The sequence below is a fragment of the Lutra lutra genome, chromosome 6, assembly GCF_902655055.1.
Source record: "Lutra lutra chromosome 6, mLutLut1.2, whole genome shotgun sequence".
In the NCBI taxonomy this organism is placed as follows: Eukaryota; Metazoa; Chordata; class Mammalia; order Carnivora; family Mustelidae; genus Lutra; species Lutra lutra.
Window position 1 is genome coordinate 141,503,701 of NC_062283.1, and position 16,117 is coordinate 141,519,817.

A 16,117-nucleotide genomic window follows, 5' to 3' on the forward strand; every position below is an offset into this window, starting at 1 on the left:
GTGATCCTTCTCAAGTATTTTTTTTTTTAATTGCTTAATTTAAAAGGCCTGAAGCACTCAGGTTTCTTGCTAATCCATGTGAAACATACACAGCAATCTGCTTAGTTGTCTGGCACACTTTTCAAATTAAAAAATAAATAAATAAAAGAAAAGAAAATTCCAAGAGAGCAAAGAACATATTTGGCCTGTTTAACAAGCATAAGGAGAAGAAGCATTTGCTTTAGTTTAAGGCCATTAAAAGCATTCTTTCCTATGGAAAAGCGAATGCCAGGAACAGCTAGACCCTGAAATGGTCCAAGTTTTTATTAAAAAGTGAGACATGGCATCGCTAAAGGAAAGACCCGCTCAGATAATAGAAATAAATCAAACTATCTCCAAGTGGAATGCCTCGTTTCCACAAAGCTGTCCATTATTGAGTAACCCCCATCAATACTTTATCTAACTGAATGATAACTCTAACTTTGGAAACAAAAAAAAATGCTCAAAGTTGACCCTTGGTTTGGATTGCACTGGCTCTGGGGGGGAAGAAAGCAAACAACCAACTTTTCCTTTTAATGATGGGAAACTGTGGAAAAGCACAGTTCTTAGATTCTTCCAGGAAGTAACTACAGGAGCCTTCAAGTCATTTCATTTGGGCCTCTTGTGGCATGACAAAGCATCTTCAAAGCCCCTTCAAGCTCTAAATTTTAATACTGCGTGACCTTTCCAGGAATATCTGTGTCCAACGAAGGGTCCAAGTGGTTCACATTCACCCCGGCATGGAACGAAGAGAAAAACCAGCTCCCCCTCCATAGCACTCCTGTGCTGTAGCTGTTAGACTGGCTAGGGTTGTATAGCTACTATATAACTTTGATGGACTCAACCAGAAAATAACCTCATTAAAAATCAAAAACCATTAACTGAAGGAATAAAGAACGATGTCACAGACACGGTCCAAGGAGAAAACGCTGAGCCTAGGGCAGCTCGTGACATGGCATCTTGTGGCCACCACCATTATGCCAGAGAAGAAAGCTGCCAAGGTCTCCATCACTGTGTCACCAGCTCCTGGTTCAGTTTCCTAATCTTGCGTTTCCCGGTCTTTTGCATGCCACGGTACTACAGAAAATGAGGGTTTTGAGACTACACTGAGGTACAGGAGGATGCTAAAAGTTAGGGGTTGCATGTCCAGGAGCTTTGCCTACTCCAGTCCCTACCAGCCATTCCCAAGGACTGAAGAGTCATATCTCAACACTCCTATCACCTAGGCCTGGTCTTCTGCTATGTCACAGCACACTGGTTGGGAGACTCCACTCGGGGCACTTGTGTCTACTTGGCTGACGCAGCGTAGGTTATATTCCCCAGCTGCAGGAGGCTAGGAAAACAAATACTAATTTTTACCTTTTACTTCTGTAATAAGAAGCAGGTCCTGCCAAATTGGGGAATTCACCCGAACAGATGCAGGCAGGGGTTGGGAGGAAAAGGAAGGGGTAAGGGTTGAGAAGAGCCACCAAAAACCAATAAATCTGGTACACAAATTTATTTCAATGGACCTTGCCAAGAACAATTGTGCCATAGAACAGGGAGAAGAGGACTTGGGCTTAGAAACAGGATTTCCATAGAGCTTGATAATTGTGTGATCTGTTTGCCTCCCTGGAGCCACTCAAAACAGCAACACCAAATCCAGTGAGCCCCTTCTTTCACGGGAGTAATTCCGTGCTGTATACCATAAGTAGTATTACCCAGAAGCCCAGGTACAGGTGTCTCTGCTTTACAGGGTCCATTCTGCCCCTGATCTGGCCACACTTCTCCTCTTCAGGCGAGGTGATGGAGGGACCACTCAGGCTCACCTGATTCCCCACTCTGGGCACATACCATTCACCCCTTCTAGACTATGCTCTGTGCATCCAGGACTCAGAACGACCTACCCAAATGACCACTTCTAGGACCAATGCAAGTTTTTTGCTAAGGGAGGAAACACTGCACCATTGGGTGCACATGCTCAGCACTGAAGGATGGCCAGTGGGTGACTCGTTGAGAGGAGCACATATGTGACTGGAACATGGCGGCTGGAAGATGTGCACTGATTTGTGAGGCCCCTACAGGGAAGGAGAGAATCAGGGTGGGAAGAGAAGAGTGGTGGTAGAGGGACGCTATCTGTGTTCTTGTCCCTGTCTGTCTTCTTCACCTACTCAAAAGTCAAGACAGCCAGGCCATCACCCGCTCTCAAAGCAAGATCATCTATGTCATTATCTATATCACATGGCCTTTCAGAGCTTCCTCGACACAGAACCTAGAGACCATTAGCCCCACTCAGAACTGAAAAACCACAGAGACTGAGCCACCCCACGCCTCTGCTAACTGGGATAGGGTTCAAGCCTTCTGATTCCATAAGACCAATTCTATCTCCTGTCAGGCTCTGGGAGTGCCATCCACAACACGAGAGTTACCTCAGAGTATAAGGAAATGGGAAGGGCACTCACCAGGACCAAAGACAGGGTGGGACAACATGAGGGGGCAGCAGTGTTGCTCCTGCCAGCGATCCTGAAGCCACAGATTTCCACATGAGTCCCTTCCTCATCCTACAGCTAAGACACTGTATTTTTCTCAGTCAGACCTACCATGCTAGCACCAGCCTCTGTCACTCTGTTTCCCAGGGGGACAATCAGAATCCAAGCCTAACCCTCCACAGCATACCAGACGCAGAGCTCTGTGACTACACAGTTTCACCATTGATTCTAGCCTCTGGGAGGTACAGTGCTACATCTATGTCACCCCGTGTATGACTGGATTGAGGCTGGGCACTTGATCCCAAGCCAGCCAATTCAATGGCTTCCCAGCAGCCAAGTGATTTCTCCCTTGGAAAAATGTGAACTAACAGGCAGCCTCAGCCAGCGATGACCTGATACAGCATCAGGGCTGGCAGCCAAGTTGGCTGGTTACAAGATGAAAAAGCAGAGAAAGTCCACTGACGAGGAGAATGCATCTGATACATAGAAATAGAAGCAAGAGACAGGGCATCCCCTGAGAGACTGAGGGAGCGGTTTCGGGTTCCTGGTGGCTCTCCGGGCTTCAATGTGGTGGCAATAACTTTCACTGAAATTAAATTTTCTTCCTGCACAAGGGGCCAATGGGACTTCTGTTACCTTAAACACACTATGAAGACAAAAACAAAAACAAGTAAAAACACCTGATGTCACTTGAGCCCACTTGCCTGTGTCTAGCATGAAGCCAAAAGAAACTTGAGTGAAGTTCAAGATCTTGCAGTTCAAGATCACTCTTTAACACCCCATTCACACAAATAAATATGCCTGACATCTGTCACCCAGGTTCCACAACCATGCGGGATCACGAACCGCATATTCCCCTGAGAACCTCTGGCCCCATGCTCCTTGCTCAGAGGATGGCTGAGTCACCTACCTTCCAACCCTGACTTTCCCTGAAACGTCTTCTACACCTCTAAACTAAGTTTCTTACACAGAGCCCCCCCCTCGTACCCATACCAGACCACCCTAAGAGAGAATGGAGTCCAGTCCTAGTGTGGTTCCTTTGGGCCTCGCTACCTCATATACCAGGCATCAAGCACCATGGCACTAGCCACTTATAGAAGAACTGCCCATAACAACCATTCCTCCCCCTGCAAACTCCTATCCTTTTGATGTATGCCCTGTTTCAGCACTTAAACACCAAGCACTATCCTCCTGGACACATCCTTGGCCTCTCAATACCCATAATTGGGGTTCGCATCACCTACTCTCCTCTGAACACCCCAGGCAAACCCCCATCTCAGTAGTGATCCTTTCCTGTCCCTCCGTGGTAGAAGTGTACCCTGCAGACCAGAAAACAGGTACCAACCACCAGACTTCACACTTCATAGGCACATAACTGGAAATCATTTGGCATTAATATAATAAATTAATTACTGCAAAACTGTAGAGAATCAAAACCCTGTGAGTCACAGCTGGACTGAACCCGTTTCGCACCAAACTTCAAAATCCCATCAGACACACAGTTTACATAAATTCACCTTTTAAATATAAGCTGTCACAACGGAGTTCACAGAAGCAACAGTCCAGGGAAAATGTCATTATGTACAGTAGAAGGTCTTAATCTGACCGGGCAGTGAGTGAAATTATCCACAAAGACGCATTCTCCAGAGGAGGCCTCACAGGACCTGAGTAAAGCAATCAAAGAGAATTCTTTTTCCTGGAAGAGAAGCTAACCATAAAATATCCAATCTCTAACGAAGGGCACGCCTCTCCTTAGCAGTACAAAAACTGATTCAAGCTTTACAGAGTTCAACAAACTGCCTGCAAGAACCATTATTTCTTTTTCTGCTTTTCAACTTAGGTCTTCAGAAAGGTGCCGGTTATTCTTATCTGGGAACTCAAATTTTACTGTAACACAAGGACCACCTGATACAAGTGAAGCTCTTTGATCTTATCCAGATGCAAGTGCCTCTCATCACTGGGTCTTTGTTCATACCGTCAACCCTGCCCTGTGGCTTTGCCCCTCCTGGCTTCCCACTGAAATCCCAACTTTTCTTCAAGGCCCAGCTCAAATTCCTCCCCATTGGGCAGTGATCTTTCTCACAGCTCTGAATTCTGACAGTACCTACTACCCAAGTCACTACTTTGGCATCTGTCATGTATTACGTGATGTTGCTCATTTCCTATGAAGTCAGCTTTCGCATTCTATTTAGTCTCCCTGAAGCTCTGATATCTATCATCATCCCACTGATAAGCTCCAAAGCAATATGAGACCTTTAGTATTAAAGAAAGATTCAACTCAATATATTGCATATACATAAGGCTGAAATGGATACATATATTTGAGAAAGATTTTGAGAAACAAGGTTTGAAATAAAGTGGGTCGTTTGAATCCTACTCTTGGATTTGGGGTGACCCCATAAAATGGCTGTCAACTGGGGCATCCCAGTCTTGGGTCTGGCTGAACAGGGACAGTCTGGACAAAAGCAGATGAGAGAAAAACTCTGACTGTGGTCCAGAAGAACCCACAGCCAGAACACCAAGTTCAAAATTCCAAGGTAATCTAAAAAATGGCAATCCAAAGGGACAAAAGAATGCAATGTATGGAAGAGTTCAAGGCAACTGTTTGAAAATTAAAGTTGTAAGCAGATGGAAAACTCTTTTATGTGGCACCTAGTGCATGACTTAGGGATGAAAGTGGAAACTTAAAGCAACCATACAAGGCTGGGCAATGATTCTTAAGTATAACACTTAGGAACTAGAACACCCTCTTCTACAAAACTCACATTCCATCCGCCTGTGGATATATTTCTTCAGTCATGTATACTCTGTGCAGCCAGGACTTTCTCATTTTCTCTTGGTAGATCTCCAGAGTGTAGCATAATGCTTGGAACCCAGTATGTTCTCAGTAAAATATATTTAACTCTAAACTTAGCTGCTTTGTTCAGTTATATGCTTACTACCTTAAAAAGTGACTGACACACAGTAGACTCGATCAATGCTTACTAAATTAATGGGAATGAATGAACTAGTGAACGGATGCTTGCCAATGTGCCAGACCCTCTCTAGGTGTTGGAGAACCTGAGTTTTCCCTCTAGTAGGTTAAAGGAATTAAATTATTGTGATATATTTTATTCACTGTCAAGTGAGTATGGGAAGGATGGGGATACTTCATTAAAGGTGAGTATGAAATAACCATTAAATCATCCTAGACTAGGGCGCCTGGGTGGCTCAGTGGGTTAAGCCGCTGCCTTCGGCTCAGGTCATGATCTCAGGGTCCTGGGATCGAGTCCCACATCGGGCTCTCTGCTCAGCGGGGAGCCTGCTTCCCTCTCTCTCTCTGCCTGCCTCTCTGTCTACTTGTAATCTCTGTCTGTCAAATAAATAAATAAAATCTTTAAAAAAAAAAAAAAAAAAAAAAAAAAAAAAAAAAAAATCATCCTAGACTACATGCCCCAGCTAATCTTGATCTAGTGTAGTAAATAAATAAGAGACCACGAGTCGCCAACCCATTGTAGACATCAACAGTCTAAAGTATTCCTACTCGATATACAAGGCAATTAAATTTTAGTCATGGAAAGCCTGGGCTCATTGTCATGGCTCACTCCCCCAATATCTGTGAGAACCAAACACCTCTCCTAATAATAAATACATGTCGTAAGAATCGGATTGAAAACCATCACCTTCAAGCAACGCCAGCCCAACCATAAAAACACATGTGCCTTTCCTTACATCTGTATCCCTAATAAATGTTAACTGTCCAATCCACCAACAGCCTTTATCCTCATTTTCTAAAGGTGCAATCCTTAGCACCCATATATGTGCATGTGTACTTATGTACACACACACATGTGTACACACACACGCACACACACATACACACACCACCATGTGGCTCCTAAGGGCAAGAGTTTAATACTTCCCTGGAAAACAACAGCTTAAAGATTACCGAATTAAGGAATATTGGTTAATTACTCATTTATTAAATTATTAACTTACTCTTTCTTCATTCGTTAAACATTTACTGAGTCCCTACTCCTGCAAATATTTTCCTACATATTGCAGAAAATTCAAAGACAAAAATAAGACACATTGCGTATCTTCAAGGATACTGCCCTCAGTTGGGGAAAAGAGACAGTCAGCATCACTGTGGAATGAGACCTATGCTAACACAGAGAAGTCAGGGAGCTGCTACGATCTCACGTCACACGAGGCCAGGAGCTTGCTTTTACTGAGCGCCTGCTCTGTGTGAGGAGCTTTTCAGAAGGCATCTCACTAATTCTTACAACAGCCCTCTGCAGGAGGTGTTCTATCTGCTTTCCAAGTTTTAAAAAAGAAACTTGAGGAATTTAAGTATTTGTTCCCACTGTGACCTGTTCTGCTTTCATGCTAGCAAGCAGCAGAAGCAGGATTTTAATCGAGTTGCCTCTGACTCACGAGTCTGTTACCTGGGGTATTAGGGCATGGCTTCAGTGAAGAGATGAAACTTTCCTCAACTATTGAAAGATGAAAAGACCTTTACCAGGCAGAACTAGAGTGTGGGTAAGAGGGCATCCGGAGCAGTAGGAACAGCGTATATGGAGACTTCTCGGAGGAAGATGCGGAAGGACCAGTAAGTAGGCCAGTGCAGCTGGACAAAGGATAAGGTAAAAGACTGCGTGTCATCTGGATCACTTCCTGGTTTCTTCTGGAAGTTTTCATTCTGGACCGAATATACCACCTCCTCCGTGACCAGTCCGAGTCTGCGAACATGGGAACACTGCCAGATGAAGGAATCCCATCACCCTCCCTTTGCTGGCAGCCTAGAGAATGTTTGTTTTTCATCACTGCCTCATTAACCTCACTGTGAGGAATTCAGGTTCATCAAAGCGGCATTACCAATATTTACGTCAGTTTTCAAACTTAATTTCTCAGTGTGGAAGAGAAACAAGGCAGTGGTGGAATGTTTTTATTTCACGGGCGCAGGACTTCTATAATTGCTTCTTGTCTTGGCTGTCGTTGAGGATACCTCCCTGTTTTTCCATTCAAACAGTAAACACTTCCTTTGACTTCCTGGACTTCCCGAATAAGAAGATAAATAGTAATGACTCTTACCCATTTCATCATAATGGACGACATTTTTGAGGTTGTTGTAAACACTGTCCAATACATCTCCATGAAGTAAGATGTGACTGAGAGAATGACGATGTGCCTGACACTCCAATTCCATCCCAGGGACTGGTCTGTCTCTGGCTATTTTGGGGAGCACAGAGTGGGTACGGGTAGAGCCTCTGACAGCCTGAGTCAACTCTCCATCTTCACCAGAATCTCTCCTCATGGGCTCTAAGCTCTTTGAGGGCAAGGTCCACCCCTTACTCACCCCTGTATCCCCAACATCTGCCATAGTACTGAGTACCTACTAGGATACTGACACTTTTTGTTAAATAAATGACTCCCAAAAAATCATCCCCAAATAGTTTTTCTACCACCTGCTGTGTTTGCCAAAAAGTTACCAGTTATTAACACACGTAAGGAACCCAACAGAATAATTTAGGGTGGCCTCTGCCAGGGAAAAGGTCAGTTTTGATCAAGGAAGGATGAAAGAGAATGGTGCCAGGACAAAATTATAATACATGACTAGTCCTGATTCTCACCTCCCTGTGCAATGTGTCAGTCCTACGCCCTTATATCAGTGTCTTTGCACAGCTCAAAGCAGGGCTGACCGTCATACCACCTCTAAAGTACCTGACCTTCCTGAGGGGCTTTCTTCTCTTTAGTTTCCCCGTCAGCACTCTGCATGGACCCACTGGCCCAGTGACAGCCGGTTGGTGAGGAGGATGGGATGCTAACAGAACAGGACGTGCTGGAAGAAGAGGACAAAGGCCCTGTGGGCTGGGTTTGGGATATGAGAACACTCTGCAAAATAGTCAATGCTCCCAAGCACAGGCAAGCAAGGAAGTAAGGTTTCCCAAATATCCTACATGCTAACGAGGCTAAGCAGTGAGAAGCAGAATTGACCCAAGCCACCCAAACGCCCCCCTTGGTTGTTGTTCACTCACTCTCCTCAAGCAAATCGAGGAAGAGATATACGATGACGAGGCAGCAAACCCATGGCTGAGACGATATATGGTTGTAGCTTCTGAGTGAAGAAATTCCCAAACTATAAAAAATGATGGTAGCAATGAGGACCTTGCCATTCATCATATAGTTTTGGGTGAATCAAAACATCAGAAGTTTGTCCTTTCTGAGCCAGAAGCAAGCAGCTGCTCAAAACTAGAAGTGGATACAGATCTTGGCCCCACAGAGCAAAGCTAGCCAGGCTCAGATGCCCAGACCCTGCTGCAGCCCCAGGTGGCCCTCGGCAAGGATGGAGTACCCGGTGTGATGGTAGCCAAAGGTACCACAGACCATGGCAACATGCACAGGCACGGGCACAGAAAAAATGGGGCGTGTGGACCCAGACACCCACCCACTGCCGGGAGGTACTTGAGGAAGGAGGCAGCACCAGAACCCATGCACTGGAGTTGGAGCAAGAGTCATGGGAGGAAAAAGCCACCCCACTTTGCCCACAGGCTGGCCTCCTATCCATTCTCTAATCCTTTTATTCTCAGGGGGATGGCAGTGATCTCCGGGCTGCTGTTGCCAGAGCCCCTAACTCACACACACCTTAGACTCTTTTGTCCACATTCCCAGAATGGGAAACAGTCCCAATTTCAACTTATGGATTTTGGACACTGGGGAAGTGAAATTAGAGGATTTTGTGGGTGACAACCTCTGGACTGATTCAATGTATTGTTATAGCTTGCACATCTGAATGTGTTTGGAGATGGTGTGTTACACATTTGCATTCCCCTGCTCCTTAAGTATAAGAGCGATTCTCCTATTCAAGGGGTGGGGAACACAGAAAGGTGCTATTGAAACATCATCCCCCCGCCCCGCCACAACAACCTGCTTTTTGGGTGGTCCAGTAAAAACACTATAAAATTCTACAAGGGGAAAAGGAAGTTAGGGCTTAGTCATGCCATTTCCCAAGTGCATCATCACCATCTGTACTGGGCAGCCAGCTGGTATAACTCTAAAAAAGAAAAGCCATCTGAAAACTATAAAACACTGATGAAAGATATTAAAGATGACACCAACAAATGGAAAAATATTCTGTGTTCATGGTTTAGAATAATCAACATTGTTATAATGTCCATACTACCCAAAGCAATCTACAGATTCAGTACAATTCCCATCAAAATAACAGCAGTATGTTTCGCAGAACCAGAACAGAGAATACTAAAATAAGTATAAAATCACAAAAGAGTGAATACCCAAAGTAGTCTTGAGAAAGAAGAACAAAGCTGAAGGTATTATAATTTCAGATTTCAAGAATATACTAAAAAGCTATAGTAGTCAAAACAGTATGGTACTGCCATAAAAAAGAGACACATAGATCAACAGAACAGAACAGAAAACCCAAAATAAGCCATGATTACATGGTCAATTAATCTATGACAAAGGAGGCTAAACTATCCAATGGGGGAAAGACAGTCTTCAGTAAATAGTGTTAGGAAAACTGGACAGCCACATGCAGAATGAAACTGGGCCACTTCCTAACACAAAATAAACACAAAATGGGCTAAAGAACTAAATGTGAGACCTGAAACCATAAAAATCTGGAAAAGAACACAGGCAGTAATTTCTCTAACATTGGCATAGCAACATTCTTCTAGGTGCTTCCCAAGGTAAGGGGGGAAAAAAGCAAAAATAAACTATTGAGACTATATCAACATATAAAAGCTTTTTCACAGCAAAGGAAACCATCACCAAAACAAAAAGGCAACCTACTGAATGGGAGAAAATATTTGCAAATCATTCATCCAATAATGGGTTAATACCCAAAATGCATAAAGAACTTTCAACTCAACACCAAAAAAGAAAAAAAAAAAAAACTGATTAAAAATGTGCAGAGGATCTGAATAGGCATTTTTCTTTTCTTTTTTTTTTTTTTTTTTTTGAATAGGCATTTTTCTTAAGAAGACATACAGATGGGGCGCCTGGGTGGCTCAGTGGGTTAAGCCGCTGCCTTCGGCTCAGGTCATGATCTCAGGGTCCTGGGATCGAGCCCCACATCGGGCTCTCTGCTCGGCAGGGAGCCTGCTTCCTCCTCTCTCTCTACCTGCCTCTCTGCCTGCTTGTGATCTCTCTCTGTCAAATAAATAAATAAAATCTTTAAAAAAAAAAAAAAAAAAGAAGAAGACATACAGATGGCAAGAGATGCCCAACATCACAACATACACTAATAATCAGGGAAATGCAAATCACAATTAGATATAATTTTACACCTGCCAGAATAGCTAAAATCAAAAAGATAAGACACAACAAATGCTGGTGAGGCTGTGCAGAAAAAGGAACCTTGTGCATTACTGGTGAGAATGCAGATTGGTGCAACTGTGGATCTATTGGGTAAATCTATTGGGTATTTATCCAAAGAAAATGAAAACACTAATTTGAAAAGATATATGGACCCCTATATTTATTGCAGCATTATTTACAATAGCCACAGGGGCCCATTTTCTGATGAGACCAAATAGAATCAAGCTGCTGATCAAGGCTACACCCTTCAGATTGCCACCATGGCCACTTGGATCTATCACTACAATGGCCATGGCCATGCATCCACATTCGTACAACAAAATGCACCATCCATGCAACAACAAAAAAAATAATGCGGAAGCTAACACTGTGATTTGTAACTCCTGCCAAAAGTGGTCCATTTGTCTTATAGTAAAAGAAGCCATACTGTATTGGTATTACCGTCCTCTGCTCTTGGCAAATTGACTATGTCAGACCTTGACTTCCACCCATCCATGGGCTATAGAAACAGAAAGACTCATGTGGACATGGCTGTTCCTGAACTATTCTACGGGGCCTGACATCACAGGATACCCCTTCACTGAGAATATGGCTTGCTTCTTAGCCCATCTGTTGCCATCTGCAGCTATTGTCAATGATACTAAAGGTCAGTAGGTCAGTCTAAACTCCCTTGCACGAATTGTAATGGGGCTTCATGTCTTCTACCATTAGCCACAAAACCCTAACAGGCTAACATTAACTTGGAAGGAGGATGAACTTCAGATCATCACAGCTCTTGACTAGTTAATGGCAGGGTGGGAGGACATGCTGATATTCAAATGAAGTGAGTGATCATATTGACATGGCACTCCTTTAGGGGACAGGCTGAAGAGAGATCATTCCTATTAACCTTAAAAAAATGAATGTCCCATAAACAAACTGCTACTGCACATCAGGTAGATAAATGGAAGAAACTCCCCCACTGGCCTTCCCGTTCCAGGACTGAGAGGGCTGTTTAAGCAACACTTGAATAATACAGAATAGTCAGCACTGAAAGCAATGCAGGCAACAGAAAAAGCACGGGGTTATGGCTTTAGACAGGTTCTGCTTTTAATCCTGTCTTTGTCCTTAACTCTGGGAACTAAGGTAACTTATTTAAGGCCTCAGAACCTCCTGTTTTTACATCAGTACAATGGGAATATTAACACCAATCTCAATACATTAGCTGTCATGCAAATCACCTAGCCCTGAGCCTGATGCCAGCCCCTTCCTCTCACCCAGGCTCCCTAAAAAAAAAAAAAAACAGGTGCCCCGCCTCAGGAGCCCTTAGCTGACAGCCTGCTTCTCCCAATCATTCACACCCACCCCTCCCATGCAAAGTCAGGGGCCAATTTACTGCTCTTCAGCACAGACGGCCTCTTCTTCACAGGCCAAAACGGGGGCACCACCCAGTTGCCGACTCTGTCTGAAAGACACTGACGTGCTCCTCACACACAGACATGCCAGGGACTTTCCCTGGTCTGACGGTGGCAGCCCCTTATCTTCAGTCCTCCTCCAGCAGCTGCTGGTTCTGAGCCTGGAGGCTACAGGACAGAAAAACAAAGCTGAAAAGGGCCTGTGCTGGTGTTAAGGGGTTGGAGTCACCTTTCTGTGTCCCCACAACTATTGCCAAATGGAAAAACATGCATCAGTCAGCGCTCCTTTCAGTATCTCCTCCTCTCCCTTCCCCACCTCTTTCGATGGCTGCTTCCAGGCACAGGAGGGCCCCTGAGTCTGCAGGGAAGCTGTAGTAGGCTCTCACTGAGCCTCCACCTAGGCTGCTTTGAATTAAACTTGTTCTAAATGTCTGCTTCCTGTACAAAACTGTTAAGTTCCTGGGGACTCTAGTTTACTCAGCTCTCCTCCGTAATGCTCAGTATAGCACTCTGCATGTCCTACGCACTCGGAAAACTTGACACTGATTGCGTCACCTCAGTGCTGACCTTAAGAGCTTTGGATCTGCCACCGCAGGAAATGCAGGCTTGGAAGAGTCCTCAAGAGGACATCTCTGTCATTCAGGAATAGGCAGGTACAATGTTCCTTGTGTTCCAGCAATAGGAGGGGAGCATGGGGTAAGGCCTGGCCTGGAGTTCTTGGGCCTTCAAATTACATTAAACTACAATTTACCTTGACAACTATTGAATTTACAAGAATAAATCCTCCCAGAAAATGCTGGAAAGAACATCCATAATAGCATTTGCAAGAAATGCATTAAAAGACATTAATCAGTGAAAAGAAAGGCTCCAGCTGCCCAGAAATGCCTGATTAAGTTTGCAAAGGGCAGGAGTAGAAAAAAAGTGACTTCCCCTTTTCTCTAAAACGAAGCCCCTAGAGCTTCCTTTCTTTCAGCCAAAGAGGAACATTGTAAGAAGCAAGTAATGCATGTTTATATTTTTCTCTCAAACCTAAACAGTGCTTCCCATCCTCAAGTTTCATCAGCTTTTCTCACCTTTTTTTTTCCTGTGTATCTTATTCCCAACAGAGATTATAGCAAGGAAGAGTCCACATGAGCCTTTCCTTGACTGTACAACCTCAATCTGGGATTAGAATAAATTCCAAACTCCTTTGCTTTGTTTTTATTCCATGTTACTTTTTCCATAGGCAGTGGTTTCTATTAAATCCATAAATCAGTCATTTGCTAATGGTCTTTTTTTTTTTTTTTGGTCATACAATATACTAGTAACAAAGTTAACTTCATCCATTTGATATTTTCATTGTGTAAATATATTTTAACTCTGAGTCATAAGAAAATAAGATACCAGACAAAAGATACATTCCCTGAGGCAAGAGACAAGGAAGATTTTACACAGAGACTTCATTTGAGGTGGGCCAGCCCACTACAGATATTAATAATTCCCTTTTGTATACAATTTGAAGCCTGTTTCTATGATTATATTATATAATCCTATGATTTTTTTTTAACCTGGAAAAAAAATGTTCAAATTCATCCTTTTCAACCATCTAATTTTCCAAAAGAAGACACGGAGGCTTGGATGTGAAATGACTTGCATGAAGCCTCCTAGGAAGGGAACGTCAGAGGCAAAGCAGGAAATCAGATTTCTCCATGTCTAAGGAGTTATTTCTGAGAAAACCAAAATAAATATTGTTCAGTAAAAATATGTTATTATGGGCGCCTGGATGGCCCAGTTGGTTAAGTGACCAAAACTTTTTTTTTTTTATTCATTTGAAAGAGTATAAGCAGGGAGAGTGGCAGGCAGAGGGAGAGGGAGAAGCAGGCTCCCTGTAGGGAGCCTGATATGGGGCTCAATCCCAAGACCGTGGGATCATGACCTGAGCCAAAGTCAGGCACTTAGCCAACTGAGCCACCCAGGTGCCCAAGTGACTAACTCTTGATTTTGACCAAGAGCATGATCATGGTCATGGCAGTGATCTCAGGGTTGTGGGATCTCCTAGAGGGGCTCTGTGCTCAGCAGGGAGTCCTTAAGATTCTTTCCTTCCCCCCTTCTCTCTGCCTCTCCCCACCACTCATACACACACATGGCCATGCTCTTTCTCTCTTAAATAAATCTTTTTTTTAAATGTCTCATTAATGCCTTGCATAGAGCAGGCATCCAGTAAGTATCTGTTTGCGGAGTATGTGATTTATGATAATTGTAAAAAAATCACTGATGATAAATAAATAAATGCGGGAGAAGAGACAAATCTCCTGTGAGGAATTCCAAGTAATTTATGTACATACCCTACCCTCAAGAAAGTGAAGCATAACTCTCTACTCCTTCAGTGTGGGCTGCTCATACTGACCTCCCTTACAAAGGGGACAGTGTGGACAGGTGGAGGAGAAAGAGTAACTCCACTGCGAAGACTCTGACAAACACTAGCTCAGCAAGATGACCAAGGTCAACACCAACGGTGGTTAAGTCATGATGGCAGCATGTACCCTCAATATGATCTCGTAAGAACAGTACTTCACATCTGTGGTCTTCCTTCCAAAAAAATATAACCCAATCTAATAATGAGATAAACATAAAGCAAATCCCAACGGAAGGACATTCTACAAAACACCTCACTAGTACTACTCAAAACTCTCCAAAACTAGGAAAGCTGAAAAACTGTCCAGCTAGGGGGAGCCTAAGAGATGGCTACTAAATGAAAGGAGGCATTCATTTTTTTTCTTTTAAGATTTTATTTCTTTACTTAGAGAGAGAGCAAAGCAATGGGAGCAGCAGAGAGAGGGGGACAAGCAGATTCCCCCCGATCAGGGAGCCTAGATTCAGGTCTCCATTCCAGGACCCTGGGATCATGACCTGGGCCGAAGGCAGATGCTTAACCAACTAAGCCCCCCCAGGCGCCCCCCTAAATTTAATGAGGCACTCTGGGTGGAATCCTAGAATAGGAAAAAAGACATTACATAAAAACTAATGAGATCTGAATAAAGAACTTAAATGAATAGTAATAGTATTGATATTGGTTCATTAATTGTAAAATACACCACACTCATAAAGTAAGATGTTAATAATAAGGGAAGCTGGGTAAGGTTACATGAGAATTCTCTATACTATCTTCTCAATTATTCTGCAAATCTCAAACTGTTCTAACAACAACAAGAACTATTTTTTATATTTGAAATCACTGGTGAAGGGATTAGGAGAAAAAGCAAATGCCTGTTGTAGCCCATTGACCTCCTGGCTTGCCACACTGTCTTTTTCACCCACCACCCACCTGAAAGCATACTCTCAGGAAGGAGTTCCTTAGGAAAAAGGGACACCATCCCCTTCCCATCCAAATATTTGCATAGTGTGTTCACACAAATCCTCAAGACAGACCATGGATTGAGAAAACTAGAATAGGCAATGCATGAGGACAGACATCTTTATCTGTTTTGTTCACTGATGTTTCCCAAGTTCATGGAAGAGTGTCTGATACATGGTAAGAGGTCAACAAATATTTGCAAAATGAATGAAAGCCTTAGGGTAAGAAATTACCCTATTTAAAAACATGTATTATATGAAATAAGATCTAAAGTGCTGTAGTTGATTTTCCAAAATAAATATACCAAAACTTAAATACTCAAATGACTGTGGGCCCTCCAAAGTAGTACCCTTGGCAGGCACACACTTAATTCAATCCTGCTGTTATTATTCCAAATAATTTTAGAATTCTTCACTCGGAATCCTTTAGCACTCACAGAATCAAGTCCAAACATGAATAATGAGACCTTCACCATCCAGGCCCTGCCAAGCTCTCAACACTCATTGCTATTCATTCCCTTCCAACAATTTCTTCTAAACCACTTCCCTTAAGACAAGTGTCCTTCTCCCTGAAACCTTCACCCA

The 16,117-nt window shown here is 43.4% G+C and overlaps 1 protein-coding gene across 1 annotated transcript in view; it reads right to left on the minus strand.

Annotated features, from left to right (window-relative positions):
* The window catches only part of LOC125101693 (uncharacterized), an 88,756-nt gene that overhangs the window by 35,252 nt on the left and 37,387 nt on the right, over positions 1-16,117 (minus strand). The gene's annotated exons all lie outside the window — the stretch shown is intronic.